At 40.9% G+C, this 5814-nt stretch overlaps 1 pseudogene; it reads left to right on the top strand.

Moving 5' to 3' along the window:
- Positions 1-2927: 2927 nt before the first annotated feature.
- LOC107562140 (uncharacterized) lies at positions 2928-5330 on the top strand (annotated as a pseudogene).
- The last annotated feature ends 484 nt before the right edge of the window (positions 5331-5814 follow it).

Below are 5814 nucleotides of genomic sequence, written 5' to 3'. Positions count from 1 at the left end.
GACAGCAAAGTGGCAACTAGAGTCACCCGATATCAAGATGGGAACTACCGTTATGATTGTGGACCCTAATTTTCCCAGGGCCCTGCGGCCAGATCTATCAAGTATTCCCTGGGGTGGACAAAAGAATCATGACTGTTGAGGTGAAAGTTAAGAACATGTCTTATGTGCGACCTGTGGCAAAGGTTGTACAGCTACCTGCGATACCAGAGTGAAATTGATTTTGGCCTTTTTATAATGTACAGATTTCTTCATTCTTTAGAAATCTTGGGTGGCTGTTAAAAAGGACCGTTGTAAATTTACTTTGAATCTGTATCTATGAAACTTGTTCTGGCAATCAGCCAATGTCAGAGTGTGCTGTCAAAGCAACAACACAGAGACTCCACCCATTTCCAGCAGGTGTCAGTGACTAGGATTTGTACAAATAGCCCCGCATGCAGTGGGTGAAAGCTAACTGGACTTGATGCTTTCCTCATGTTTGGTGTTGTGTGCGTATATTAGTTTTAGCAGTTTCCTATAACGGGCACTTCTCGTGTTTATTGCCATCTTATGATAAATCGCTTGTTGTATTCCTCAACTGTAAGTCGCTTTGGATAAATGCGTCTGCCAAATGAATAAATGTAAATGTAATGATGGAAGATGACGGGGGACCTTGGAGACCACACACCCCTTGATGTATCACCTGATGTCATTATCTATGCCTGGCCACCAGAAACAATCTTGAAGTAGCAAGAGGGTTTGAGCAAGAGCAAGACCTTGCAGCGGATAGTGAGGACAGCTGAGAAGATCATCGGGGGCCCTCTTCCCTTTATCTCAGACATTTACACCACACGCTGTACTCGTAAAGCCATCAGCATTGCGGGCGACCCCACACACCCCTTTCATAAACTTTTCACCCTCCTGCCATCTGGCGTGACAGCTTCTTCCCCAATCCATCAGACTCCTCAATTCCAGATGACTGAGGGGATAAGAGCTCATCACACACTGGACTGATTTGAACCACTCTCACACATCTCCCAATCTATTATCTACCTCCGCACAAACAATTTTGCACATTTCTGCTGTCTGCACTGTTCTCTCAGTATGCACTTTATGTAGTCCTGTGTAGTAGTCTGTGTTAAAGGTTTACAATTCTTGTTTTATAGTCAGCTCTTTTTTTACTCTTTGTACGTTTTTTTTAAATAGCCTTTTACTCCAGTGCTGTCAGCACTCCCAAGCCCAGTGGCTGTCACACCAGAGCCTCTTCCCAAGATGGCCGCCAAGCCAGAGTCTCTCCACAAGATGGCCACCATTCCAGAGTCTTGTCCCATCCCGTCATGGCGAACATGCCCAGTGCCTCAAGGTCAGTCCCAAGGTGTCCGAGACTGGCTTCCAGGATCTGGCTTCCACCGCTGGTTTCGGCCAGAGCAGCAGGCATCCCAAAGGCCTCAGACCTAATTATCACAGTCTGTTCCCCTGTTCCCAGTAATGGCGGTCGCCATTCTATGCGTTTGTGCCACACACACCACCGCAGTTCCCCCAGAGGTGGCAGCCTCCGCTGCAGGACCTCCCAAGGCGGTGGCATCCATTCCAGTCCTGAGCCTGCTCTAGTCCCCGAATCCACTCGAGCCTTCACCAGTCCTTGAATCCACTCCCGAGCCTTCTCCAGTCCCAGTGTTTAGTAAGGAGTCAGCTCACAAGCCTGCTCCAGTCCCCAGGTTTGTACCTGTTTGCGGTTGTTTGACCCTGCCTGCTTTGACCACTCTTCTGAATAAAGCCCGCATTTGGATCCAACTCTGTTGTCACATCTCCTACATTACATTAACCAATAAGTTTGTCATCATTGTATAATTTCTGTTAAAATTATTTGTAGATTTTTTTTAAAAAGTGCATGATCGTATGAATTGAAAGTTTAATGACATTTGTAAGCATTTAAATTTACATTAAATAAAGATCTGTTAATCATTAGGTAATTTTTAATCTACAATGTGATTTTCTGGATTTTTTTTTCTCATTTTGTCTCTCATAGTTGAGGTATACCTATGATGAAAATTACAGGCCTCTCTCATCTTTTTAAGTGGGAGAACTTGCACAATTGGTGGCTGACTAAATACTTTTTTTCCCCACTGTATGTGAAAATATATGAACTAACAATCTGTAAAGCATTATATAACGTTTGTTAATTTATTAATACACTTTATTCTAAAGTGTTACCTATGGAGGGGAACAAATTGACAAAGGTATATAGCATGACAATATTCATAGTGGCCTAATAGCGTCACAGATGTGTTCTTCCATTCATCCCCAATGTGTATCCAGACCTCGCTGTACACACTTCAGAGGTCCAGCTTCGTGAAAATGGAAGTACCATGGAATTGTTCAAATTGTTAATTTTTTGCTATCATTAATAGTTGTAGTATTTGCCTTTGTACATCTATCTCATTAATTTTATTACAATTGTGTCTTCCTTGGGCTGACAATCAAAGTCGCTACTAGTTATCCAAATTTCCTCCGATCTTTCAGATAAATCAGTTGACCAACTCCCTCCAGTTGGCATTAACTATAAATTGTTGAACAGCCCCCTGTTGGAAGTGTTCTCATACAGCCAAGGTAAAGTCCTTGACTGGTGACTAAGTGAGGCGGGAAGGGGTCTACTGATATACTCATAACTGCACATTAAGTGACATGTGATCCAAAACTCACAACACCATCGGAGTACCAATCAATACACACAAGACCCTTAAGTTCCAGCCCCTGTCCCCAGATGTTACCATTCCCAGAGAGCCATCCAGCATTGTCTCATTAAGTTATTTCATAATTTGATGGTCAAAAAAGATATTTGAATTGCATATGTACTGCCACAGCTCACCAAAGTCACATGAACACTTTGTAAAGAACTTTATCGATTTTGTTTTATCTATTTACTAAGTCAACAGAATTAATTCTGCAGAATGTACAACATGGTCACTGAAACCCTCTTCTGTACCAAGTGTAGAGCCTTGCATGTGTCCTGGAGTCAGACTGTCCTGCAGCAACTGGATCTGGGCCACTGCTCTGAGTTTTGTGTCATCCTCATGCAGATGTACACTTTCTTTCCACATCCAGTTGTTAGCCCATCATCAAATATATATGCAAAAAATATATATATATATATATATATATATATATATATATATATATATATATATATATATATATATATATATGTGTGTGGATTTGCTGTACCTAAGGTATGCCTGTGATACGTGGCTCCTGCGTGAGCGTGGCCTAGGTAACAACCCTATGCAGGTGTAGCAGATGTCAAGCAGTACCCTCGGGACAGAAGCACGACCACACATGGATGAGATGAGTGTTGGAATTTATTCCCCTTTAAAGAAGAGTAGTATGAGGCAAAATTAGTACAAACACACCGGTAGGCCTACTCTCTCACTCCCGTGCTTCCCGTCTGCATTCACAGTGAGACTGAGCGCGAATGCTTAAAGGAGAAGCGAGATACATTGCACATATACATGTAGGCAACAAAATAAAACAGTATTTCACAAAATATAACAATGTAACATAACAGTTAATACAAATAAACACTCAGCATACTTGCAACATTCCATCATGTAAATACTTCACGAAAAAAAAGTGTATGTAAATATTGTGTGAAATAAACTTCTTTTGATACAATTATGCGGTGTCACTGAATAAGACTGCACCATATGGTAATTGACAATGTAAGTCTAACGAATACTACGGCTTAGACTGTTACTCAATTTAATTCACACATAAAACAAATTATTTAACCATTAAGTGCACAAACATACCTTTAAAGAAGAGTAGTATGAGGCAAAATTACTACAAACACACCGGTAGGCCTACTCTCTCACTCCTGCATGGAAAAACACAGATGGGGATGAAGCGCCAAAACATTTCACGATTAAAAGCAACACTTTCAAAGAGAATTCACTAATTACAGATACACGTCATAAAATATATATTAACAAAGTTTTAACACAATATACACAGTAATAAAGTTACAAAAGAGAGCAAATAGGACATATATATATATATATATGAGAGAGCGAAAGATACCGTCCTTCCCGTCTGCATTCACAGTGAGACTGAGCGCGAATGCTTAAAGGAGAAGCGAAACCTCTTCCTAAGGTGTGCCACTAATTAAGACCCCACCTACAACAATTGGTAGGAACTCCCAGCTGGAACCATTGAAACTAAACATGAATAGCAATTATCAAAAATAAACATTAAATACAAGTTTTGATGAAGTTAACACTTTCAAAAAATAACTTTCAACACAAACAGTATCAAATAAAATACTATAAAGTAAATGATATAAAATCAAATATAAAAGTCCCAATCAATTGGCTACACAGGTAATCATACAACTGTGTGAGAACCACAGTGAGGAGTGGCCCCAGCTTCAGGCCCGGTACACCACACAATATATGGACTTCCTCAATCAACCTAGTGTCACATATAAACCAGAAGACGATGATGAAATAAAATGAAGTTTAATTGATAACTCAGATTCGACACAGTGTGCATAGCACAAACAATACTGGACAACTGAAGAGTGCACAAGAAGGGACTTTAAATACACAGTGAAGACAAAGTAGTGAACAGCTGTGATAATAATCAATGCCCATAGAAACAAATGAGTGGCGGGAAACAAAGACACATGATGAATGAAAACAAACTAAAGGTCCATGATAGCTAAGACAAACAGAACATAACTGACACCTATTGACACTAGGGTGTTATCAATAATATTCCAGGAACCCCCAGAGCCTACAGTGCTGTCCAGCTGCAAGTAGCTGCTCATCATATACAGCCAAGACATCCTGACTAGGCTGGATGTCTTGAAGATGGATTCCACTAAAAAGGTTAGTGGTGAATTTTGGTTAATTAATGCTGGTGTTTATTATATCCCAGCATGACACTGTTTGATGTGATGTTTCATTACATTTACATCATGCTTCATATCATGTCAATTACAGAACGTCAAGAAGCTGGCTGGGACAGCGAGGGGAACAGGACTCTGATTCACCTCTGTTGGCAACAAATTTGGCCATGTGCTCATAAGTGTGCTGACAGCCCAGGAAGGAGCAGGACTGGACATGATGATGGATGGTCTTATGAAAAGGTACCAGATGGCTGATGTGGATCAAACTGCTGTGTTGTACCTGGACTGTGGGTGCTGACGTGGGCGAGACCAAGATCTTGTGATATGCTTGGACATCTGGCAATTTATGCGTAGGATTGCCTTGGGTTGTACAACTAATGCACATCAGCTGTATCCCATATTCATGTCATGGCTGTTAGCATGCATGTTTCTATGCTTTGCAAAGTGACGAGAGAGCTGATGATATCTGGCCTGCCCTGACAGATCTTAGCATGAAGAAGCTGGCTCTCCACATGGGAGGAGGACCAATGAAAAGGAGACTAGCAACATTTTTAAATTAAAGATTGTTGACTACCAAAATGTCATAATATCAATATCTGGTGGAGCTCCGGGGTCACACAGCCCTCACCCTGACCAACTAGGAAGCCAACACCATAGTTGCTATTTGGTGGAACCTGGATGACCGGGATAAGCAGCAGGTGGTGTCAAGTCAAGTCACCTTTATTTATATAGCACTTTATATAATACAGACTGTGTCAAAGCAGCTATACAGTGTTAAACAGGAAAATAATGTTTAAATGATGCAGACAAAATTCTATTCTGCAGTAAAGCATCTCCAAAAACAAAAAGGACAATTGTAAACAGTCAGTTTTTCAGTTAAAGTTCACTGTTGATTCAGTTCAGTTGGTGTACACAGCTTGACACCAGAGGCA

Source organism: Sinocyclocheilus grahami, unplaced genomic scaffold (assembly GCF_001515645.1).
Source record: "Sinocyclocheilus grahami isolate Dianchi unplaced genomic scaffold, SAMN03320097.WGS_v1.1 scaffold809.1, whole genome shotgun sequence".
NCBI lineage: Eukaryota > Metazoa > Chordata > Actinopteri > Cypriniformes > Cyprinidae > Sinocyclocheilus > Sinocyclocheilus grahami.
This window is presented reverse-complemented; position numbering and strand designations above follow the sequence as displayed.